We start from the raw sequence: 26946 nt of genomic DNA on the forward strand, positions 1-26946 counted from the left end.
TTTGTAATTTAGGACTGATATGCCTTATTTCCATCAAATTAGAAGGACAGATTCTCTGCACAACGTGCAACTATCACAGCACAACGTGCGCTATCCGAGAGACATGAACATGGGAATGGCATTTCACAAAAACTGCAGGGCCTTGTAGTTCGTCACAATGACTGGATCACCACTCGTGAAGGCAGTCAATTTAGTATTAAAAGCTCTGTATCATAAATTATCATTTATTTTCAGTAAAAAAAAAAAAAAAAGAGAGAGAGAAGTCCATAAACTAGTCTACCTTTACCAAATTAAATGTTTGTTCTATACAAAGAAAAAAGTGTGACTTCACTCCAAAGTTTATCATATTAAATGATAATCAGCATATATAACTGTGGTACAGTTCTTGTATAGGTAAGCCCAAAAACCGATTTTTTGTTTCTAGTTTGTTTTTGATCATCACATCTTCAGCAGTAGCACTTTGAGAAAATAGTGTACAAAAATTTTTTAGTGACTTCTTCAGAGCTTGGTTGATCTATGTTTGCAAGGCAGACAAGGAAGTCAGAAAATATTTGTGAAGCATTCCTTGTTCCGTACAGGTTTGTGTCAAGATTTGTTGTTTAAACTGGAGGGAGAGAGATGCTGTCCTAGCAGATCTGACTTATGTTTACAGTAATTTGTTTGGCCAGTGTTTATTATTTAATAATCAATCTTTATTATTACATTAATTTTAATTGGGATATGTGAAACATGTAGTGCATTGACCACATGACATCAGTTTACTTGCTGAATAATTTAAGCTATTTCCTTCTAATACCTTAGGCTGCAATATCATTACTTTCAGGCTGTCCTAATATTCTAGTTATATTGATGTTATTTCACTTGTTATTACCTTCTTGACATGAAATTGTTTTTCAAATACGGAAATCTTGCTCAACTATTTCTAGATGAGAGAATCCTGCATTAATCTATAATGTATCATAATAACAAAACAGTACAAAATAAAGCAAATGATTTGTTTTCTAACCTGTGCTAGCCTTCACAGTAAGGAGTCAAAAGATGCCAGAAGTAGAATTTGGGTCTGTATATTTCTTGTGTGTTATTCATTTTGCCAGAATACAGGGAATAATCTTGCTGATAATACAGAGGCAGCAAATGCACAACCATTAAATGGACAGTGTGATTTATCCCACTTCACACTGCTTTATAAGCAGTATGTATCACTCTTGTGAGTTTTCTTCTGCTTAAAGAATTGTAAGAAATATGTCTTGCTATTACTTTTATTGATAAAACAGACCAAACCACCTTAATTCATTCTTCATCCAGAGTCTTTTATCACAGCATGGTTGTGATTAGGATTCTGATCACCCTGTGTGCCACTCTGAGATGGAGAGGCTCTATCTACTCATCTATTATTCTTCATGAAGCAAAGCTCTAGTGTACCATCTGTTTTCTTACTGAATCTTGCATGTAGCTGTAAAGAGCTGGCCACCAGAGATTGAGCCTGGCAAATGAGCTCTTGGTTCGCTTGGAGATAGACAAGCATTCACTGCTATTGGCCTGTTTAAGTTCCAGGTGAAAATATACTGCTATTCTCTGGTGTGTTTTAATTTACATAGTTGATGTAAACTGGTTGTTTTTTTGTTTGTATCTTTGGTGGTTGTTTTTGTTGTCATTTGTTTTTGTTTCTACCTTTTTTTTTTTTTTTTTTTTTTTTTTTTTTTAAACCCAACCAAAAATCAAATGGGAAAAGATCCCAAAGCCGTAAATAAGCATGCTATAGAGCTTTGGCTGGGGGCAAGTTGGTCTTGTATTTTACAACTTGAAGTAATAAAGGTTGTTTTATGCTGATGATGCCTTCCCATTTTGACACCAAAAAGCAGAGATGGTTCCTGGTATGACTGTGCACAGATAAAACATAATCATCTGAGGGCAGCAGCAAACAACTGAATATAGCTTAATATCATTATCACATGATTGCTCTTTTTTACCCAGGCCTTTATAATATATAATCACCTTTATTTTTAGAAGCCTGTACGATTGGAAGGGGACAGCTAAATTACTCAGACTGCACATTGTCATTGCAAGGTTGCAGCACGTTGTGCCTGTCTGAGGGGCAGGGTGCTGGACAATGCATCATAGGGACGTGGCCATCTCTGGGATGTCCCACCATCCCTGCCCACGTCCTGCCTCCTGCTGCACAGAGGTACAGCTCTACTCAGCTCACTGCCACTGAGCTTCTCCGGCCTTCCTTGAGGCTTTTTTTCCCTTTTAACTACATGATGCTGTTGGAGCTTCACAACCTGCAGTATTTTATAATAGTCTGTGGTATTCCCCAAAGAGCAATAAAAAGTCGCTTTTGAGGCTCCTCTTTTTGATCCATTATTTAAAGCCTGATTTGTGCTGTCTGCAATCCCCACATCAGTGCCAGTGGTCCTGCAGTTCTGCAAATTCCCTTCAGGACTAGACTACAATCATAAATCTTTATTTAGGAGGTATTTAGATATCATCATAGTACAATTTTTTACAATCTGTTCCTCATACCATGGATTTCATTTTCATAGTGGAGAAGGACTGTCTAAGGAAACAACTCTATTTCTTATTGACTCTCAGCTTCCAGATTAAATTTTTACTTGGCAACAAAACTTCCTTTCCCAAGATGATGTTTAGACTGTATTGGTCCCGGGCTCAGCTCGAGCAAACATTTGTGTTGTACAAAACCTGGCTATTTTCCCCATATGCTCAGTAGGACTCTGGGAACAGAGCCATACAGGGTCAGCAAGACCTGAAGTCATTAGCTCTGTGCAGGTTCTGCATCGAGCAATGCAGGTTATTCGACTATGTCAGTAGTAGCAAGGGAGTTTATTTTCACTTCATTTCTGTAAATGACAACTTTATAATACATGCACACTAGGGCAATCCATCTTTTTTTTTTCTTTTTTTTTTTTTTTTTTTTTCCCCTTTTACAGCAGGACTGGAAAACATCCTTTTTTCCTTAAATATGCCAAGGCACTTTTTCACTTCCACTTAATTTGTTTGGTGATAGAAAATGTTTCGCCTGACACGGTAGCTCAGTGATGTCTTATGGCAATCTGATACTGCAGTATAATTCATTTATAATGCCACTGCTGCACACATGAATTGACACACCTGGTTGATGACAGAGTCTTTAACCTGAGCGACTTGCAGTCCAAGTGCTCATTATGCCGTGTGGTGCAAATCATGGGCGTGCTGCTGGAGGTACCTGTGCAGAGAGGTTTTGCACACTTCATATTCTCAAGTTTTGTTTGGGCTTTAAAACACCCCAGAAGGCAAATCTGAGTGAGAGAGTACGAATACACATGGGCACACAAGTTACAATAGGAGCAGCTTAAGTCCCCTTCCTGCTAGGAGTAGGGTACATGGGGAGTCATGGGGAGTCAAGAGGGACCACAGGGCTTCAGTCCCTACTTCAAAGACTAGAGGCATGTCTTATGTTAAGTACTCCTCGAAACACAGTTCACCCAGCATGTTGCTCAGAGGAATGCCTCAGGGATATAAGCTATAACTAACTGTACATTACCTTCTTTCCACTCATAGTCCCTCTCTCAAATCCAAAGGCTTTTTTTTTTTTTTTTTTTTTTTTTTTTTTTTTTTTTTTTTCCCTCATGACTTTTGCTGCTGAGTGGCTCAATGGAAGAGAAATCTTTGTCTTCTCCCAAAATAACCTTAGGCCAGTGCTGAAAATACTCTTGGAACGTAGGTCTAGGTAGAGAGGGCAGGAGCACAAGTTTTCTGGATGGTTGCTAACTTTCTGTGGAAGAGGGGAGTGACAGCACTGCCTTGCCTTGCCTGTTCTTGCCTCTCCAGCCACGGGTGCAGCTTCAATGCAGTGAGGAGCTCCGTACTCCCACTGCGCTGGCATCTTGTGAGCAGACCTGTGAGGCAGTCTCACAGTGCACTGATGGCATACCTCTGCCTAATTTCCAGTTCCCAATTAGCTAAGGGGTATTTAGGCCCATGTCTGCTCAGACTGCAGCAATTTGGGGCCTCAAAAGCAAAATAGTGAAAGGCAGTCTGGGTTCATATACTTCCAGAGTCAGGCTGTGGAAAAGTGGATGTTTTTACATGTGGGTGCTTTACTTTTTCTGAAATCCTCTCTAATGAGGGCAAAGTCCCTCATCATTAGCAAAACCCTTAAAATTTCATAGCAGCAGTTCCATCAGTTTATTTTGCTGATCACAGTATGTAGCTAGCTAAAAGTAAGATGTTTTAGGGCCAGATTCAGAGAAGAAGAAAGTGTGTGCAGGCTTACTTGGGGATTTGGGTGCAAGCAGCTCCAGGGATGGGGAGCACCAGCTTTCACAGGACTCCCAAGAGCCCTAGTCTCTTCAGGCAGGAGCTAGGAATCTGGCTGTGCACAGCATACAAACAGTGATGCACAACGAAACCATAAAGAGGGCAAAGCCTGGAGACTAAAAATACTGTGACAGAAATTAGTCAACAAAAAGTGAGATTTATTCTGGTATTAAATCAGCCAGCTTCCTGGGCACTAAATAATTTGTCAGTGCTAAAGGGGCAGATGGAGCACTGGAAACATTTTCTGTCACCGTGGCTGTTCCATCCAGCTGCCTCCTGTGCTCATCAGTGCACAGGGGCGTTGCTGGAGTGGGGAAATGTGTTCTGAAGGAAACCAAATTGCCCCTTTTGATGTCATCTCTGACTCTTACCCACGCTGCTGTGAACCTGTGTTCAAATAAAACTATTTCAGCTTAAGATGAGAAGTTGTTTTCTGCCTCTCAGAGGGGCTGATAAGACGATGGGAAATGCCCACTTGTTCTGTCCTAAGGTCTGCAAGTAAGCAAAGATCTCAAAGATGTGAACTGCTGCTTCTGCCTTTGCTCTTCTCTCTTTGTGTGTGTTTCATTTTGTCACCTCTCCAGAAGAGCTGTTATCTTAAACACCATCTGAAAAAAAAAATAATAATAATCTCGATCTTATGCAATGGGCTAAAATGATCACTAGCAGTGGTTGTGGTTGTTTGCCATGGAGATAGGAAGAAACTGGTGTCTGCGTGCTCTGAACCTCAAACCTTGTTTAACTGACTCATATCACATGATATGATGACAGGGCCATGATAGCACTTTGACCATCTGAACCCGTTTATGCCGCTGAAATTATCCGCATTGCACTGTAGTAATTGAGTAATGCTTTCTGCTGTAGCTCTGGAAGTGCTCTGAAAACTCTCAGGCTGCAAGAGGCAGCAGGCAAGAAAGGTTATCTGAATTTCTGCAAAGCCCTCCTTGATCCACCTACACACTAGGTCTGGCTCTTACCTGCATTTTTATTTATTTATTTATTTTGTGTGTGTGTGTTTAAATTACCATTATTCAGTTATCAAAACTGTTCTGGCTTTTGATAAGTAGCAATATATATTATCTGACCTCATATAACATTTCTGAAATAGTACAGGAAAAATCTATTTAAGTGGATACCCACTGCTTTCAATTTAGTTACCAAAACTCACGCGTGACATAATACCACTGGTCAGAAGAAGCAGACTGAGCTGCTAATGGTCATGTTATCTGTGAAATACAGCTACTGCCTTTCTACGGATTGCTTGGGGAAAAAGTACAGAGCAGTGAATTCACACATTTCAGACTCTCTCTTGACAAAAATAAATGTTTGATTATTCAAATATATGCTGATCGAAAAACAAGATCTAAAGCAGATATTAAAAAAATAAATGGAAGCATGTCATCATGCTTAGGGCCCAGAGCATGAAATGTTCAGATTCATGATCATTACTGCACTAAAGACTCTGTCTATGATGCTAGATAATTCTGTTCAGTCAAATCCTCAAAGTGGCAAAACAGCATTTCAATCAGCTTGCTTGTATGAAGATCTTTAAACTGCTCCTCAGGATCCGGATTTGGTCTCAGTGGGTCAGTTCTTCACCTCTAAAACAGCAAAAAGTAGTTTTCTATTTCAAACCGCACATTGTGGGTACGTTGTAATCACAGTACTTCTGTGATGGAGCCCATAGTAGAACAGAAGCGGCATCTTTGTGGATGTTGCAGTTACAGTTCTAACTTTGCTGTGCTCTGTATATCTCTATCTGTCTTCTCTGTATCTCTGTAATTGAAAAGTTAACATAAAACAATAGAAATAGCATACAGGAAGTAGATAGGAATTCAAAAAGTCAAAAAAAAAAAATCATATTCTAAAAAATGTTTTAATATAAAGAGATTTGAAACTGCTTATAACTGTTTAAGAGCACAGACAATGCAAATACATTGACTTTATGCATGCATCTTGCCTCATTTGAGCAACTGTCACACTCAGAGTGACGGCAGCTCGAAGCTGTCTTTCCTTTAGGAGTGAAACAGTAAGTTAGGAAAGTAAAGTTTTCCCTGGCTGCAACTTCACTTTCTGTGGTGATCACAAATCCGTGTCTCTTAACATCCAGCTTTTATCATGAAATGTGTATGAGAGGGATGAACGAGTGTAAAGAAAATAAGGCAGTGGGTACATACTCCACTTTATTTATTTAATATCTTAAATTATTAAAAAGACAGGTGCTGCTTGGCAGATAGCTTCCATTGTTGTATGAACTAACAACCAGCAAAAGGAGCAATGTGTTGACAGATATCTTGACCATGAATTACAATTACAGGGACTGAGCCACGAAGGATAGAAAAGAGTGAACCACGTTGTATTTATAGCTAGAGTGTGCAGAAGCCAACAGACACATAATAGCGTTTTAAACTAGCATTAATTATTTTAGAATTAATTCCTTTTTAAACAATAAATGTAGAAGATCATGAATTAGAGGACCTCTTAGCTAAATGACACTTAACATTAGGGCGAACTACCCTGGTAAGCTGGTAATAGGCTATAGTGCTTTTAATCCATAGGTCATTGACTTGAATCTGTCTCAAAATGATGAGTGGAGGGCCAAGGATCTCTTCACACATCTAGACACATGTTCAGAAAATGACAAGAACAGTATAAGAGAAGAGTGAAAGACAAAAGAGGGAAGAAAAAGAAAATGCTTTTTTTTTTTTTATCTTTTAATGCTATAGTAGGGGTATAAGGAAGATACCTACAAAATCTTCCTTGACTTAGTGAACTATCTTTGCTTATGATGATGCCTTCGTAAGAAATGTTACATAGCTTTATATTTACTCTTCAGAGAATGTATGATATATGAATACATTAAAAACATGCATGATATTGCAATGTTTGCCCCAAATTCATGAGAAAAAGAGCATGATTTTATCATTTATCTTAAATGATTTAGGAACTTTAATTCAAATATTTTCATTTAATGATGTTGTTATTTTTGTACATGATGTTGTTGGGCATGGACTACTGAGCTAGAACTAAGTTTTGATTAAACAGCCTCTCTCCTAAGCCCCAAGTTTGACTCAGAATAGAATCGATTCTAGCGCAATTGCTTTGTGCAGATTTCCATAGATGAAGGAAAGCAATCTTATTTTCTGCTGCTTCCTGTTGTGTTCCATTTTCAAGTATGGACATGAGGAGATGTTCATGTGGGTATTTATGTGTGCTGTAAATTTCCACCATGTATTTCTCTGTACAGCATCCTCATGTAAATATTCCTGTGGTACCATCCCTTGAAATTTATCTATTAGCAGGCTTAGCAGGCTACTGTTGCAGTCCCTATGGTATCTCCTCATTGGATAGTCATTGTTCTGCCATCAGTAGATTTTATGTTCTTCCAACTCTCAGCAGAGAATCAAGGCCAGCGACAACCCTATCTGCAACTCTAGAGTAGAGGTTCCTCATCTAAAGAGATGAGAACAGTCTGAGAAAATGACTACTATTTCACTTGTTATTTGATTCAGCCTCTCACTAGCACTGCCATTGCCCTGGCTGCACTTTGAAAGCCTCACCATGCTCATCAGACTCCTTTCAGAGCTACATCAGAGCGTCTGCATCACAGTCACCTGTGCAAGAATGCCCTACCTGGTTCTGAATAGAGCATATCCACCTTGCACTGCCTGCAATGGGTGACCAGAGCAGAGCTCCCATGCGGGAGCTGCTTCTTCAGAGCACACAAATGTATGCCAGCTCTGCCTGGCACCAGGGATATCTCCCTGTGACTGCAGTGAGGCTCCCCTTCATGTCACCTGCTCCTCAGAGGTCCCTTCTGTAGTCTTTTACAGTTCTCTTTCTTTTGTGGTTAAAATTTTGGAGGTTTCTAACAGGTAAAGAGCAAATTTTGAACTAGAATTTTTTTAACATGCAGTTTTCTGTTAGGTAGTGTGTGAAATTTTTAAAATTAATAAAGTCTGTATGTGTAGATCCTAAAAATAATTCTATCAAAGACATCAGCTTTTCTTGATGTCTCTGAAGAAGAAGAAAAAAAAAAAGTCAAAAACACCACTTCTACTTTCCCCTCACATGCTTGCAGCTCTCTATCACACTAAGGTTATCATTTTTCATGGAAGAAAAAGATGACGTTTTTGTTTTAATTCTTCTGTCTTTACAATACCTTCTTTTTTCCTGACCTCTCTGTTTCTGGCAAAGAATGACTAAGAGTCAGTGGCTTTACTTTTCTGCAGCCCCATTTCCCAACACGTTGTTGGACCTGGTTCAGCTTTCTCATTGCCAGTCCACTTGTGTTATGGAGCAGAACTTGCGATCCATAGTGGAGACTGCAGACATAATAACAGACAAATTGACAGACAGTGTTCTTCTGACAGTTAGATAACTTGCATGATGCGTTATTTTTCATCTTGTTAATAATGGTTTATGACATATTGACTCCTGTGCAGCATGGTAAATTTGTGTATCATCAAGAATTAAATTCTCACTTTAACTCTTGACTATTTCCTAAAATAAAATTCTCTTTAACAAGTTAAACAGCAAATATGAGTGTGGAAAGAGTCAAAGGTTTTCATTTAAACCATATTTATTGATCTACCTGTGCTCCAGCAAGGGAATCCAGCTGCACGTAACATACAAAAATCACATCGGCTTCTTTCTGTCGAGGTTAATAAACACACTGTTTCTTTGATCTTCACAGAACCACTAATGGCTGTGTACTCAGAGATACACTCTTGAGTGACCGATCTTAACTTTCTCAAGTAGTCTTAAATGCAGAACTTTTTGTAAACTAAGCTCTTAGACAGATGGTTGTATTCAGTGAGGGGTTTCAGGATGCTGTCCTGTGCAGCTCCTCCAGCTCCTGGGACAATTACATTATTATTGTTCAGGAGAACATTGCTGGACCATTCTGCTTTACAGTTCATCACGATTATCTACCATTAAGACTTTATCCTGCACAGAGAATAAGGATGGCTTTCTCTTCCTCATTATTTTCCAAACCACTAGTTCCCTGGCAAGGATATTTGTAAATCCAAGTTGTTCATTACTAGATAAAAATGTGGCACTAAAACTAGTACCACATAAAACAAAGAAATATATTCAGATGTAACCGTCATGGTTATAGAACATCAAATTATAGAACTCTGTTATCAGAAGTGGTAAGACATAGTCTGGTAAACCACACAATGAAAGGAATGAGAATCTACTGCAACTCTGTACTTCTCTCATTTGGGGGAAAAAGAAAAAAGAAAAAAAAAAAAAAAGCGCTCACTAACAGGCAAGAAATCTTTTTGGGCTGTATATTCTATTTTTAAAATATGTGATATAGTGTGAACGTGCTGTTTTCAGACTATTAAAAGGCTATATAAGCCATACCTAACTTTTCATGTTGCTATTCTGTTGAATAATTAGATTGATAAAACCTTTCCCTGTGTATGGTAGGAACAGGCATGAAATGTTGTATTTTACATCACATTGAACCTCAGTAGTTTGTGCTTGTAAAAGGAAAACTGGACACAGGCAAACAGACTCAAAAAAAGAAATTCAGGCCTCTTCTCTGAAGCACTTAATGCTGGAAACCAGAAGGCTGGCTGGGCCTATTTGTCACAAATGTCCACATCGAGACTGAAGAGGCTAGTCTGCACCCTCTAGTGACCCAAACTAGCTGAAACATTGGCAGCTACAAATTGCTAAATGGCTTGGAGTGCTTCTCTCCTAGTGCAGATCCTTATCGCTCTATTACTGTCTTAGGGCAAATAATCAAAAATGTCAACAAAATCGAGAAGACTGTACTACCGCATGTAGGTACACTGAAGCCTGCACAGACCATTGGTGTCAACTCCTCCCAGCTGACAGCCGAACCATGAGTGTCTGGGTTAGGTGGAAGGTAGGTCCATAACATCCGTGCCATTTGCTCTGTCCTCCCTGCTGCCCATTCTCAACCTTTGCACCCTGGAGCACAGCTCAGGAGGGATCTGTGCCCCCTGTGCAGCCTCTGTGCAGCTTCCCCCCCGCAGGAGGGCTGCGCCGCCCCATGCTTCCTGCAGCCGTGCAGCAGGGTTGTAAGGATTAGCCTGGGGGAACCTGGGGAACATGTTCCAAAAATAAAGGCAGTTAGAGTAATCTGCTGTGGCAAGCATGTGTGTGTATGATACGCATGTACTGTACAGCAAGCCTAGTGATTTAATAGGATTAAATTCTGATCAACAGAGAGAAGATTGATCATAGTAATGAGAAGATGGGTAGGGTACGTCTGGCTCAATGGCAAACCAGCTTGAGGAAGAAAGTGATACAGTGCAGTATACATTATGAAGGAATCATGTTGGACCCCAGGCTTATTCGCTATATTAAGTGAGCAATACTGTAAGAAAATTGGATAGGCTAGCATCCCCTTTTTAGGTAAGCATCTAATACTTTACTGTGATACTTTATTCCTTTCTCAGTACTAGGCATGAAATGAAGTGTTCAAAATAATGTGGTCATAAAAGCAGATTTACAAATGGAGAGAAGAATCCCAAGCCCAGCAGCAAATGCAGTACCATGTAATGCAGCATTTGGTAAAGATTATCACGAAGCAATTTTCATGGCTGGATTCAAAACGTATGCTATCAGTAGTCCTGTTTTCAGCAGCAGTGAACCTGACAGGGAAATCATCTGAGAAAGAATAGACTCCCAATGTTGTCAAGCTACAAGGCAACCCTCCAAAAGGGACAGCTTGCAGCATGCGGATGAAGTAAAGGAAACTACAGGGGGTTAGACTCCTTTAAAGCAGAGTATAGCTGCTTGTTACTTAGAAGTAAAGCAAGTGGAGAAAGTAAGTTCAAACAGAGGGCTCTAGGGAATTACCAGGAAGAATAATTAAAAAGTTGGAGGAATGCTAATGTGCCGAACTAAGAGAAAGAAAAAATTAAAGATTAGGAAAAAAAAACCTCAAGGGAGTAGAAAAGGCAGTGAAACCTGATGGCTACAAATGTGCTTTCCTGCCCTCCCAGCAGCCTTAGATTGATATGGAGAGATTGGTAGAGAGCAGGCAGTGCAACCAGCATGTCCAAGTGCATTTCACACATACTCTTAATGAAAAACAGTAATTGGAAAATGGCCTATTCAAAAATATTTTGACAGAGATTTTTTTTTTTTTTTTTTTTTTTATTTCCCTTTCTCATTTCCTTTTTATTTTCCTCTTTCCCCTTCCTTTTCCTTTCTGTTTTTTCCCTGTGCTGTTTTGTGTTTCTGGACCTTAATTGTATTTTTTTGTCGGTTTTTTGTTGTTGTTGGGTTTTATTTCAGTTTGTTCATTCTGTTTTCTTTGCATTACTGCATTTCATTTTTGATTGGCTGCTTTGACTGTATAATACAACTTTAAAAAAAAAATTAAGAAGTTTATCATACAAAGAACATGTGATTTTTAAACTTAGGGAAAAATCTCATCACGAACTGTATGTGTGTCTTCAGGAAGTCTGAAAAGCCTTTAACAAAAGGAAAGTTAAGATGTTTTTCAAGACTTACAAATTTCTTATCTCGTATTTTATTTTTACCATGTTTAATAATAAGCCTCTCCACACAGTCCATCTTTTTTTAGATCAGGTCTTGAAACAGAAGCAGTAAATAACAACTTCCCTAATGTTCATTATCTGATTAAAGAAATTGAGGCATGTAACAGTACAGAGGTTAAAAGATAGGGAGGATTAAAGGATGAGTGTAGCTAATTAAGGAACCAGCCCTGCAAGCAATTACATACATGGTTAACTTTAAGTACTTCAGCAGTAATAGGACTACTCACATGCTTAAGTTAAGCACATGTATTTGTGAACTGGAGCCTAAAGACCACGTCCTGTGAGATGTTGAGAACATGCTATACATTGAAGGCAAGTGGGTTGCCCTGGTTCCACTGGGAGCTGAGGATGTTGTGCACTTTCCTGTACCAGACTTTGGGACAAGGTAGCACAAGTTAGCTGGGAAGACGTTGCTGAAGGTGATGAAGATGCATTTCACAGTAACATTTCATAGGTAGATAATCAACAGCATTTCTTATTGGAAACATTCAGAAGCAAGCATTTGTTGATGAGAGTCCATTTTTAATAAGCTCTGCAAGATCCATACTGAAATTAAAAACAGGTTTTTTTTGTTTGTTTTCTTTGTTCTAATTTTTATTTTATGCTATCAGACAGTAATATAGCTAGAGAAACTGCAAATGTGTGCTGAGAGCCATTGGTGTGGATCTGCAATACAGGGATTGCCTGTAGCCACAGTGCAAGTATTTTGACAGCTTGGTAATTCATACCCCTGTGTATCTCACTAAACAAAAATAAATAAAATAATAATAATAGAAAATAATACTCTCAGACTTAATTTAGGAATAAAACTCTCACAGCTTTTGTTCCTGTGCCCCAACAATAAGGCCAATTGTGGATTTCTGCTTTTATATATACATATATATATATATATATGTATGTATGTATGTATACACACACACACACACATCTAAACCCTTAAGCTGAAAGGGATGCACTGGGGTAGGCTGGTACAAGCTATACCAACTTGTAACAAGAGACAGACAAGAACTGGGTTGCACGATGAGGTTTTACTTTCTAAGCTGCATTTTATGCAGCACCACAGATGGAGTCACCTCACTCATACGTTTAGCTTCACGTCAAGGTCACTGTACAGCCCCATCCAACCACAACCTCCTAATCAAAGGACATATAGGAAATTAATCATTCTGTGTATAAATATGATTCAGACATCATTGATTAAGTTATCAAACCTGTACATTTCTGAGAGCTGTTAAAATCTGAGAGCTGTTAAAAACACTGATAAACATTTTATGTTTTTATATTTGCATGTAAAAATTGTGGCATGCTCTGTATTATTCCTCCCTGTAAAGGTAAATTTAATTTGATTTCAGATTCAAGTTAGTAACCCTTGTCTCTCCTGTAGTGATGATCTATCTTGATTCAGGAGAAGTACAGAATCATTCATCCAGTAGAATTTCTTCAGTTTGCCAGTTTAATTTAAAAGCACTTCTATCCATAATTTAAACCAGCAAAGGGATCAAATGTAATTTGGTCACATCTTCTGACAGTCATAACTGCCTACGCTAGCTGGGAAAATATTTCTTACATCATGCTTGGTTTGCTGGTTCCTACAAAGGAGTGGCTGTGGAGATATTTTTTCTCTTTTTTTTTTTTTTTTTTTTTTTCTTTCTCTATTCCTGGTGTGCCAAAGGAAAGGGCTTCTTTGGCATTGTGCTCTACATCATTTATGGTCTTTCTATATCATTTCCAGAGAAAGAAATAGCTGTTGACACTGATTTAGAAATTAGGATTAAACTGTCAGCATCATAACCGCCAACCAGTTGAACAGACAGTAAAATGATGGAAAGTGAGAAGACAGCCTTATCTTAGGCAGAGTATATCTATATCTCAGTGTTGTATAGTTTCTTCAGCTGGAATCCATTAAAATGATGGATTGTTTGGGGGGTCTTTTTTTCTTTTCTTTTCTTTTCTTTTCTTTTCTTTTCTTTTCTTTTCTTTTCTTTTCTTTTCTTTTCTTTTCTTTTCTTTTCTTTTCTTTTCTTTTCTTTTCTTTTCTTTTCTTTTCTTTTCTTTTCTTTTCTTTTCTTTTCTTTTCTTTTCTTTTCTTTTCTTTTCTTTTTTTTCTTTTTCTTTTTCTTTTTCTTTTTCTTTTTCTTTTTCTTTTTCTTTTTCTTTTTCTTTTTCTTTTTCTTTTTCTTTTTCTTTATCCAAAAGAGCTGACCTTTTTTAAACTAAACACCATAAAAACTTCAGTAGTGATGTTTTCTCAGCTGTTGTCTTCAGCAATTATGCTTTATTTGCAGTGGTAATTGTGATAATTTTTAAGAGGCGTGAGACAAATTATGGGGGAGAGGAGTTTTCTTTGTTTATTGGGCCATCAGAGAAAATATTCTCTGACACTGGAACTCCCGGTTACTGTTGACCTGACTGTTTGAGGTGATCTCTGAAGACACAGTAGGAGCTACAGGGATGGCCCCTTCTCTTGTACTGCTTGGTGTTCTGCTTTGGGGTGAGAATTCTGGAGCAGACCAACTGGGAGAATTGAGATGCCAACAGCAGTATGTGGCTGCTTATTCCTATTACAGCAAAGGTCTATCTTTTCATAGAGAAACTATTCTCCTTACATGCAGTAAGCTTTCCATACCATGGCATGAATAAATAGTCTCAGCCAATCCCAGAAGAACTTAAGGTGCCTTCCTCCTTAGCTCTCCCATTAGCAAGGTAATAATAGCCCATGCTGGAAATGACTATTTTTCTTGCATTTTTGAGAGAGTGTACGTGAGTAAGTCTCAGTTCACCCCATCATGTTCTTTTGTCCTGCTCATACACCCCTACAAAAGGGCAAATAAAAATTTTCTTAAAAAGTAGAAATTATATATATATATATATATATATTATATATATATTTTTTTTTTTTTCTAGCAGCACCTTTTGTGCATTTATAAACCTTATGCTGCTAGTGTGGTCTATAGTCTATATTGGTATGAAGAGGGCCTGCCTACACCCTCCTTTTCTTCAGTCATCTTGTCATGGTTCTTTCCTCTGCTCCGAGTAACATACCAGTGCACCATGTGTTCTGCAATTTTGAGTGAAATTTGAAAAATAAAATAGTTAAATTTGAAAGTTCAAAAGCACAAGTCTAGTGTTCCTGAAAACAGAAAGGATAATTTTTGTATCCTAAGTAGAGGATTGGCAAAACTGATCATTCTGTGTATCAGTTTCTGTATTTTAGTCTCATATTATTTACCCTTAAACTTGACACTGAACACTTCCATCTGGCATGCAGACTCTGTGAAAAGGTTAGCAGTAGTACCTCAAAGATGGTTCCCATTCTGAGAGGCCATGGCTGGTTTTTTATGTTAGTTTTTCACTTTGTTTAGATATCTGAGGGCAGGTGAGTCCCAGAAGCAGTGAGCATCTAGGCAGTAATCCATCATGCTCCCAAGGATCAGTCTCTACCTAAGCAAGTTGCTTGGGCTGGGGACCATAAAGGATAATTTGGCCCTTCCCCTGCCCTGGAGTCACCCCTCTGAATTTCCAATGACAGATGCTTCTGAAGGCCCTAATTCTTCTTAAACGTCATGTAATTCAACATCAAAGTTCATATCCAGCTGTGCTCACTGTTGCTTTTTTCCCCCTTCAGATCCAAATCTGTCACTAACTGCATTTTCAACTTTTTCAAGTTCCTGGTGCTTTTGAAGTGTCACTGTGCCTGTGTTCCCTATAGCCTATTCCCTAACCTGCTTTGCACTGTTATCAGGACTGAGAGATCCTTTGTCCCAAATCCTCAAAGGAATATGTCAGTTCTTTCTTTATCCATTTCTGAGACAGCTCTGTCCCTTGGCCTGTGCACTTCTTAATTTACTCTTAACATTCAATGCATTTTTCTAAGGGCACTTAAAATTCACTCTTAACTTTCTTCATTTTAATCAACATTCACACAGGGACACTTGCATGTGTCTAGAATTGTCATTTTATTAAAACCCTTTGCTCCTTTACCATTTCAATTACCATTTTGTATAATATCATTTGCATTTGCATGGTACCTTCACCCATAAAAGACAAAAGTTTTTATTCTCTCTTTATAGATGGGTAAAATAGAATCAGAGAGATTAGAAAGATATCTTTACAGCTCAATACAACAATATGGTGTCCAATTCTTCAGCTTAATTGCATTGGGGAAAATACTGTAAGCACCATGGATTGACATGTAAATCAAAGTGATATAAATCAGATCTGAATCATGGAACCTTGATTTGAATAACTGCTTTAATCTTGTTTTGCATTTGCGCTTTTCATCGCTATTCTAAAAATGTTTTCTCTTCCTGGTGTGCATAATCATTGAGACATGTACATTTGCAACTGCACATAGCCTTTTCTCCAGATGGATATTTCTTACTAAGTACTGTTCATATAAGTATTTATTTAAGCAGATGATTTCACATCTATTTATTCAAACTTTATGGTAGAAACTTTGACTTGCATTAGAAAATGATAAACTACATCTTTAATTGTAGTGGATGAGAGATTTTTTTGTTGTAATTTGGAGCAAGCTGAATATATAATTATAGTGCAAAAGATGTAAAAATTGAGATATAAAAATTATGCTGTTGGTAAAACCTTTTTTCCCTATGTATCCAACAGCATAATTTATTAAAATGTATATTAGCATTATATACTTAGTGAAATGGAAGTTTGTTTTTTCTCACTGTAAGCCATATTTTAGGATTCTAAATAAGCAGTAGAGACATAATAAGTCTTTCAGAGCTGCACTAACAGTCATGTGCCTGCTTCCAAAGAAATCAATGGATGCAAGGTGACCTGTAGATAGTCTTAAAAATCTCCAGAGGCATCTGTTTACAAATGTTCTTTAAAACCTGAGCTGGGGACTTTCAAATTTCTGAAATTAGTTGAGTTCATCCTCAGTTGCTCATGGATTTAGCAATACCAACACAGGCTGTCCTTCTTAATTCAGAATTGATCTCATTACTATGAATGACTTACTTGGAAAAGAAGTAGTTGTTCTCTCTATTCTTGTTTAACTGCAGCACAAAATTATGTGGCCAAATTTTTTGCAGTCATGATAATACTTACAGCTACAAAAATAATCAGAACCCATCCCTTGCTCTGTTATAAAGATATTTAAAAATATATTTAGTCAGTAGCACTTTATATATATATATATATATTTAATAAAACAGTTGAGATGACATAAAAATCTAAAACTGTTTCAGTGATTCTGAATATAATTTTAAAAGCAACATTCTTTAACTCATTAAAATGGGTAGGGTGCTTATTATTAATTGAACAACTTTCTGTTTAGCAGTAAATTATACTAAATGTAAGTCTTAGCACATGGTCGCTCCACACATAATTTCACATTAAACTTTAAATAGTTTAAAAAAATAATAATAATCTTTTTTTCCTCCCTTCCTCCCTTTCCTCCCATCTCTTCCTTTTCTCCCTTCCTTTTTTTCTACTTTTCACAACACTGGGACTTCTTGGAATGTAGCTGGGCTGGCTAGGAGTCAGGAGACGGGGCCACACCACAAAGAAATTGAATCCCTTCTGGCTCCTGTGGCAGCTAAACCTGGGGGAAGTGGTGTTGTTGGAAAATGGACATGTGCTTCTGGAAAGACATATGTCCTAAGTGGACATCTCCACTGCTGGCTTGGCTTGTCCTTGTTCTCCAGGTTTTGGGCTATACGGCCTAGTTACTGAACAGCCCCATGGCACTGCCAAATAGTGGTCAGCTGGAGTCTCGCAAGAAAACACCTCATTGTTTTTTGCCTTTCATTAGTGTTTTCTTTGTCTGGAACAATACAAGTGTAGAAGCAAGGCAAACACTTAATTCACCCCGTGATTCCCTTAAAATCTTGGTTGCTTCCTGCAGGCCTGAGGCCTGACCCATGCTCGTGCTAGGCCTGGCCATGGCCTGCCATGCTGCTCCTGCCCACAGCAGGCCAGAGCCAGGGCCTGAGGCATGATGTGGAGTCAGTCAGTGTTACCTTTGTGTTCTTAGCAAGGGCATGGGGGAAATGCTGGCAGTGTAGGTGATCTCCCATGAGCACAACAGTTTGTCGTTGAGTATTGGTCATTGGAAGCATGTTAATCCAAGCAGTATGGGTTATTCGTTTGCCCAACATCATGAGTTTTACCAGACTTCCTACAAACATCTTTTTATGTACAGAAAGGACGGACTTTAGAAATATTTCTCTTTTTTGGCTCTGTCTGGACTTCTGTATTTTTTTTTGAAGTGCACTTAAGATGCATGTTGTTTCTCCCATCCAAATGAAGGGCTGCAGGTTGTTGTAGCACCAGCCTGTCTTTAGGAATATCAAAGTGTGTTTTCACCTTCCTGTGCATGAAGACAAAGCACATCTTCATCCCTAGGGCCGCTCATTAGAGACCGCATGACATGGCAAAGCGGAGCTCAGCCTCCTGCCTCCAGGCACAGCTACCTCCACAGGGCCTTGCTTCCAAAGAGGTTGTTTTATCATTAGGAGAGATGTGTCAAAAGCCCCATTTAACCTTTCATAGTGTAGAGAACAGAAAATGCTTCCCATTGAAGAATATTTTTGCGATGTAAAAATGGTTATGTAATGTACAAAGAAAAGTAGACATTTCAGCGTGACATACTAATAATTATTATTTCAATCCTAACTGGTAATTTTAAATAATTTGCATTTTATTTTAAAGAATGAAGTTTTAAAAGCTTTAAAATAGAAATGTTTCATTTTTGAATCAAAGGAAATGTTTCATTATGTTCTTATGTCCTTTTTTTTTTTCTTTTTTTTTTTTTCCTGCTTTCTACTTTCTTCTAGTTGCAGTTTGCTGCAAATGTGAACACTTGTTTTGTTCCAGGTTCATCCAATACAACTTTTCATTTTGACAGATCTTCAGGCAAATCACAGTATCCATTATTTATACACCCCTGTCTGCTAAAGCAGTAAGTGATATTCACTGCTCACCACTTTAAGGACAAATTGAGGCCCTAATCCAGTAAAGACCTACCTATTTTTATGGGTAGAACTGCTTACTGAGCATAAAGTTAATCATGTTAAGCTTGTAAAGCACTAGAGATCCTTGAATGGAAAACATTAGAGATGTGCAAAGTAGTATTTTGACTTTCAAACACTTCTTTTCTCTTCCTATTCCTTCCGATGGATGGGGAAACTCATTCAAAATGAAATTAAAAAAAAAAAAAAAAAAAAAAAAAAAAAAAGTTAGAATCTCAGCTATACTTTTTTTTTTTTTTTTTCATTTTGTGCAGAGATGGTACCACAGCATGTTCGTGATATTAGTGGTATTTCAGTTCACAATAATGTTTGTCTGCTCAATTCAATTCCACTTCAAATATTTTATTTTAATTCTTAGTTTTATAATACCATATGCACAGAATAAAGAGCTGTGCAAACATGTAGAAAATTATTGCTTACCTTAATTCAAAAGATGCTTTGAGTAATGCTTGTTTTACAGTTTTGATAATTCCCTGTTTGCCCTCCTATCTGTTCTGTTCAGAACACAGCTCTAAGAGTTAACAAACAAACCTAAAGACACTATGCTCTTTGCTAACCCTTTTCTTCACGCCCTTTCCCACCTGAAATGATTAAGAATATGCCTCTGCTGTAGACTTCACTCAACTTCATAGCTTAGGTGATGCTTTTCACTCTCTTCGTGTATGAAAAAAATATAAATCATACATCAGTTTGAGAGTTCTTTTAATTTAAATGAATTTAAAGTAGTGAGTCAGAATGAGGCTTTAAGGTTAGTCTCAGTTTTGACTCAACCAGATCTTGAAATGTGCCTTTCTCTAAATATATTTTAAGTAAGCATGGGAAATGTCAGTCTGGGCAATCACAATTCCACCTGGGGCATACTCTTCCTACCTAACTCCTTCCCCTTTGGCTCTATTTTTTGTTCTCATTTGTCTGCTGTATTTGGGCTGTACTTTCTCACCATCCAATTATGGATGGACTCAGACACTCACCCCCAGCATACTGCTGCTTTGCTGGGAGCTGACATGAGGCCTAATGTGGCATCATACTTGATAGACACATTGTTGGTAGAGGAGTAAAACAGTTGTTAACAGAATGTATTATTGTCATGCTGGACAAGACAGAAATAGAAATTAAGAGAAAAAGCATTCATCCAGCTGGAAAGTGTGAGAGCCACTGAAAGCTGTAAGCCAGGTGTAAATTCATGCCATCATGCTGCAAAAGCAGCTGGCACGGACAGTACCAGGCAAGTTCTGCAACCCCAGTGTCTCATTTGTGCAAAGTAGGGAAGCTTCAGCACACATCAGCACCTTTGCTTTTGTTCATAGGACAGGACCTCAAGTTTAAGCGTATGTTGGAGCTGCTGATCATTAATAGGGCATTCAAAGGTTAAATTGTGCTCTGGCAACTTAGGTCCTCGGCATGGCTCTAAAGGCTCATCTTTATTGCATCTGCAATTACACCAGACTAGCCTGACTGGCAGAGGCCCTAGTACACATTCAAGACATGCTGACAGAAAGAATTTTTTGGCTGGTATAGCTGAACAACATTCCTGAATCACATAAGCAAAGACAGCATTTTTCTGCTGACATAGCTGAACACATAGAAGAGCTCTGCCAGCATAGCTAAGAGAACTAGAATCATGAATTTATTCTTAAATTTAAAAAATAAGTCATAATTCTTCTAGAAATCTTGAAAATCAGAAGCCAAGAGTCTCTAGAATTATAAAACAAAATTTTAAATTAAATATTATAATTTTAAAATCTCATTATTTGTAATAATGGGGAAGCATAGGTCATGATTTATGATTTCTTGCAAATAACAACGTTGCTGTTTGATTCATGTGAGACCTTCCCTTGTGTCCTGGACCCAATGAAGTCCATGTAGTTGTATGTGGATAAAAGTGTCAATCCTTTGGTGGAATCAGGGTATGAATGGCATATAATAATTACTTACAGGTCCCAACAACTTTTTTTTTTTTGGTACAAAAATTTTTTTTTTTAATTTTTTACATTTTTTAAATACACTTAGAATTGTTTTATTAAGCAACGAGATTTTTAAAATTAAAACTAAATGGTATAAAAATACTTAGCATATCACTGAAAAGCAAACACAGAAAATAACATTTTTATGTAAGTCCACCAAACATATCACTAGCCACAATCCAGTAAAAATTATCTCATCCCAGAAGGTTAAGAGATTTTTTTTTTTTTTTGGCAAGTAAATATTGAAGCAAAAAAGAAATTCAGACATTCAGCTTAGGTATTCATATAAATATATTCTTTGATTTATTAATGAAGATAAGAATCCTGTTAAATTGCTCATTAAAAAGAACTTCAATATCTTTTGTATGTATTAGCGCCTATATTTTAAAAAGTTAGAAAGTCAATACATGAAAGATGAAAATGACATTACTCGCTAGTCTGTCACAGCAGGGTGACCAAATCTGCCTCCATTAAATTGTCATTGCCGTGTTATCTGATAAAAGTACATTGAGAGGCTGATATAAATGTATACATGAAATAGTTGACCATTATAGAAAAATGATGATAGTTATCAATTAATAAACACATGCATCAGTGTTCTGCTACAAACCATAGTCTTCTAATTTAGTGCACGTTTCAAACTTGCTGTTTATGGAGTTGAGAGAATTTGTTGCTGACAGTTTTGCCAGTGATGTAAACCCAGGGTATCTTCAAGTTAGTTAACACTGTTATGTATCGTGTACCCACTTTTAGATTCAAGTTAGAAACACTTTTTTCCCATGTAGATTGAATGACATGCAATGTTGCTGACAAGGCACTCAGAGGCAACTATGTGTTAGAATACATAAAACATTTTTAAGCCCAGATTCGCTTGCTTAGAATAGTAAATTCAAATTTTGGCAAAGAGTTGTTTTTTTGTTTGGGGTTTCTTGTAGTTTGGGTTGTTTTTTTGTTTGACAGTTTTTGTGCGTGTGGCTTTTTTTTGTTTGTTTGGTTGGTTGGTTTTGTTTTTGCAAATTGTGTGTCAGCAATAAGCATTTCACCCAGTTTAAATGAGGAAAGATTTAAATGTTGCTGTTATTTTATTTAAATAGTTAACACAAAATACAAACAATTACAGCATGGAAGTAATTACACACAATTGACATTGCAACCGTGAAATTCTCCAAGGCAGTTCTGCATTCATAACTTTGTCTTACATCTTTTATAACAAAATGTTGTACATGGAAGACACTTTACAAGGAAGTCATTGTCATGATAATAATTTCTTTATAGTACTTCACTATATTTTACATAAAGATATCTGTGTGTGAACTGTCAGGTTAATATATAGATCTCCAATAGAGCATATCTGTGTATTCCAGTTTGTGAATATGTGTAAGTAGTGTGTGTGATTGCATATAATACATGATATATTTTAATACCTATATAGATATTCAAATTATTACACCTTAAAAAAAAAAAGGGGGTGGGGGGGGGGGGGGGGGACAGGGGAGAGAGAAGTAGCATGTCCAAAGAGAAAAGAGAAGCAGCAGAAGAAGCCCAAGCAGAATGCAGTTTTCCCCAAGTTTTGCTGGCTGATAGCTTTCAAAAAGTACCATCAATGTTTCTATGTGATATGTTGGAAAGTCTGCTGCTAGCATTATAATACATTGGGACCAAAATAATACAAGTGACCCAAACCATTAATATTTTACTTAACTAATGTGCTACAGCTAAAGGCATACTAGGGGAAATGTCTAGCCAGCAGATTTCAAAAACTTTGAATAGAATGACTGGTTTTTGAATTTTACATAGACTGCTATGTCGCCATATCATCAATATTTATGAACACATAAAAGCTGTAAATTAATGAACATATGTGTTCAAGTAATTCAAGCATAAATTTATGAACATATTGAAGTGTACTTAGAGCACCATCTACTGGGAAGTCTGAATTAATCAATGTAGTTTTCCTATTTCTTAGGACAAAAGTACATTTTGTTTTGTAAAAAGCAAAATACTGTAGCAAGATAGTTAAGAAGTGACAAGCGAAGCTTTCTTCAAAATTAAGTGTTTTGCTGTTATCAAATGTAAAATAAAAATGAATATCAGAGTGAAACTAAAATTTTGAAGACTTTTAGAACATTATTATCCACAAATCAACAAATAATGCAAATTTGCATAACATGTAAGAAACCTTTACACATATGTTTTTAAAGTGTTGTTAGTAATGTCATGGTAGTCCTACATTGGAAAAACTGTTATACCCTGAGTGAAGGTCAAAACTTTATTTTTGATTGATCTATGTACTATATACAGTGAAATAATAACCTGAGGTTATGACTTAACAAATCTTTTTTGGGGGAAGACTTAGAGATAGAATATGTCTTTGTATAAGGAATCCTTCAGAAAGGGAATTCAGTAAGGGAATTCGAAGAAAGGGAATTCAGAAAGGGAAGTCAGAAGATGACAGTATTCAGTAAGGGTAAAATAAAATACTTTGGAACTGTAATACTGTAATTCACAATGAATAATTATAAGGATCTTACATGCTAACTAGTTTGCTGCTTGCACCCACCCCCGCCAAAAACTTTTTTCTGATTCTTATCCTGCCATTCTTATTTAAGCAACACTCAGTGAAAATCTGAGTGTACTTTGTTTAACGGAAGATTGCAATCTGACTTTTTCTGAAGGGGTTATTTTAATGCTTCTGATTTAGTGAAAAGGAAATGTTATAATTCTTTATTGTTACTGTTACTTGTAACCGATTTTCCATTTCCCAAGCCTTTAATGAGAATATTCCTTGTAAAAGTTGGCATTTAAGCAAATAAAGAGCCTGATTTATATACAAGCTCCTAAATTGAACAGGCCTATTTTTTGACAGATTAAGAGCAGGTGCAAGTCACTGCAAGTTGCAAATACATTTGATGGCGGTACCAGTATGAAATAAATACAGATTTAGGCAGGCCAAGTTTAAGGTGCAAAACCCAAAGTTGTGGATTTTGGATTTCTTAACTTGTGTTGTAATTAAACGTTGTGAAGGTGACCGTGTTTTTAAAATAATCTGCAGATACTAAGTGTAGTATCTGTCTTAAATATACTGACATGCTCTGGCACAAAACAGATTCCTGTTGTGAAGCAGCAGCACAGAATTCAGGAGATACCTTCTGCCAACAACGTGATCAGCAAATGCTGCCGTGCCTTACGTTCACTGTCAGACATTACCACCCTCATCCTTCCTGCATCCATCCAACTAAAATCAGTAAGACTCTGACACAGACGAAAGCAAGAGCATTTAATAAACTGGAAGGCATTGACTGTATAGGATCTGTAGCCAGTGGCTTTTACAGACTCTCTCCCTCTATGGATCAAGCACACAGGTCAGTGCATAACACATTTACTGGTGGTTTGCACAAAAGCAGTTGATCAGTATGATGACATTGAAGGAGGGGACACCAGACTAATGGTGCAGGTACAGGAGGAGAAGGGGCAGGTTAAACTGTCAAGATCCAAAGTCCTGTGATGTCCATGGAAATATTTATTTTGACCTCTGTGGGCTTTGGAGCAGGCTCATCAGGTCAGCTTGGTTCTAAACTGAAATACAATTAGACAGGTACTTGGAATAGTACCTACAAAATACCTAAATGTTGTGGGGTGCATTTACTACCTATATGCCAAAGACATCAGCAAGCCAGACAAGAAGAGCTGGTGAGTTCTGGAGCCCTGTACAGAGAGAAATGTAGAGTACGGTGAAAGTTTATAGTACATGTAAAAGAGTAGCAAAATACTTTTTTGAAGACTATGTGCATCTGTCAGTTTTCTCTGGATGCTTGACAATAGCTAGTAGTACATCTCCCATGGTTTATTTCATAATTAACTTTTATTTCTTCCCGCTATAGACCACCTTGGACAGCATAGACCTTTTGTGCTCAAGGAATCCCCTTTTCATCCTAATATATCATGTGATATGTGTAATAATTGTCTATCAGGCCATGTAGGAATTGTATTCTTAAGAAGACATTGCTGCCTTTAGTTGGCATATTAGGCATGGGCACCACTTAAGTGCAATCCTAGAGGAGTAACTCATAGCACACCATAGCACACCAGGTGGAGAAATGTATTTTTTGTGTTCTGAATACTGTACGTATGACCTGAACATACCTCAGGCTGCAGCTAAAGACAAGTGGGGCCACACAGTGGGGCCCACAGTTTTTGGGTCTAGGACAGAGAAAGTGGCAGGAGTTTAATTGCAGTAAGCATTTGATCAATTTATGCTCAGTTTATGGAAGTTGTTTATTATGACAATGATAACAACAGAAACTTAAGATGAAGAGGGAGAAAGAAATTGCCTTGTGTGACCACTGAAAGATGCTATATTGTATGATAACAAAAGGAAAGAGACAGACAAAGAAAATAGAGGTTATTTCATTTCATAGTTACTGGGTTACCTGTATACCTACTGCCCTTTCTGTTTCCTGCAAGATTATGCCTGGGCACTATTTTTTCTCTGACATGGGGAATAATGCAGGTCGACTTTTAGTTGATTTTAGTCAATGCTAAAATCAGCTTTCATGGCTCAGCAGTGGTTATCCACTAGATCTTGCTGTCTTTCAATAGCTGTGGCTGTTCCCTTTAGTAATTTCTGACTTGCTTTAAAGCCCTAAAATTAAATAGCCTACTTAAAGGAGTATTGCTTGATTTAAACAGTTACAGTACAGCAGAGTTAAGAGAGCTGCTTTCCTATAATTCTGCTGCTGTATTCAACACTGATACTACATCAGACACGTTGAGGTACAGTTCTTTATATCATTAATTTATGAAGGGTAAAATCCTCAGTTGTTGAGTATACATAAAAATTTGTTCCTACTTCTTTATTTTTTCCTCTAAAAAGAAAACTGCAAGTTCTCATGGGTAAAACTAGATGAATTGATTCAGATAAAGGAAGTCACCTGAAGCATTTGATAAAATTTAAAAGGAATTAAAATACCTGCTTGGAAATTTGGAATAGTCTGAGTCATTTGGAATTTGTTTATTTTTTTCCTATTTATAATCCCACTCATTTGGGGTTATTTTTATTTTTGTTTCTTTCATAAAAATGAACTTCTTATGTTGGTCCTTAGAGACATAATTATCCAAGTTTTATAGAATTTTTTTTCTTTGAGTTAAGTCTGACCAGACAGAATTTGGGGGGGTTTGGATATCTGACCTGAAAATATGTCCTTGCAAGTTTACGTGTTGTTTGCAGATTAACATTCTATGCAGACTTCCTCATGCTCATCTATACCAAAGATCTGAAGTCTGTTCATCACTGGTTTCTTTATGGGATTGGGAGGAGGTTCAGCTGAATTTGAGACTGGACTGAAAAATCCAGCATCAAGGACATTGAGTGGACTGATAGTGCCTGTACACTTTGGGACACAGAAATCAATGGCTCCTTTAGCTGGAAGACCATATAAAGGGAAAACTGTTTTACTGTATCTAAAAATAAAAGGTATAGGAAGACATCAGAAAGGGAAGAGTTAGCAAGAGATTCAGAAACACAAAGGAAAAGTCTGATAAATAGAAAATGTCATGAAAATGAATAGATAGACAGTAGGAGAGGGAAAAAAATGAATCTCTACAATGGGAGAAAATAGGGACTGGTAAAAGTTCAAAGAAAACACTAGTTTAACCTCAGTAACCCACTCACACTGGAAGAGCAAAGAATCTCATTTAACATTTCTTAGGTTTCAGAATTCATTGTACTTTGAAAGAATACTCGATAAATTATTTAGACAGTTTCAACTGAGATTGGAAAAATCCCAGCCTGTCAGAAGCTAGGTTAAAAAAGGTTGGTGCTGTATAAATAATTTACTTCTTTGGGGAGGAAAAACCATACAAATGCTAGTGTCTAAAGTAGAGAGGCACTAAACCTGCTGAAGCTCGCTAGCCAGGCAGTGAATTTAAGCCAGCACTACAAACTGAGTGTTCTCATTTAAAAGCAGGGGCTATGTCAAAGCTGAAGTTATCAAAAGAAGGTCAACATTAAAGAGTCTACAATAATTCACTGCTTTTATACATTTACACTTTTAGCACTGTGAGCATACCCCAGTTCAAAAAAAATCTAGTGAAAGCTTTTTTTTCCTGTGATTT

General features: G+C 37.3%; 1 protein-coding gene across 17 annotated transcripts in view; it reads left to right on the plus strand.

The window, feature by feature from the left end:
- LOC311438752 (uncharacterized protein) overlaps positions 1-26946 on the plus strand; it is a 228557-nt gene that overhangs the window by 181716 nt on the left and 19895 nt on the right. The gene's annotated exons all lie outside the window — the stretch shown is intronic.

The sequence above is a fragment of the Aythya ferina genome (genome assembly GCF_964211825.1).
Source record: "Aythya ferina genome assembly, chromosome: 6".
NCBI lineage: Eukaryota > Metazoa > Chordata > Aves > Anseriformes > Anatidae > Aythya > Aythya ferina.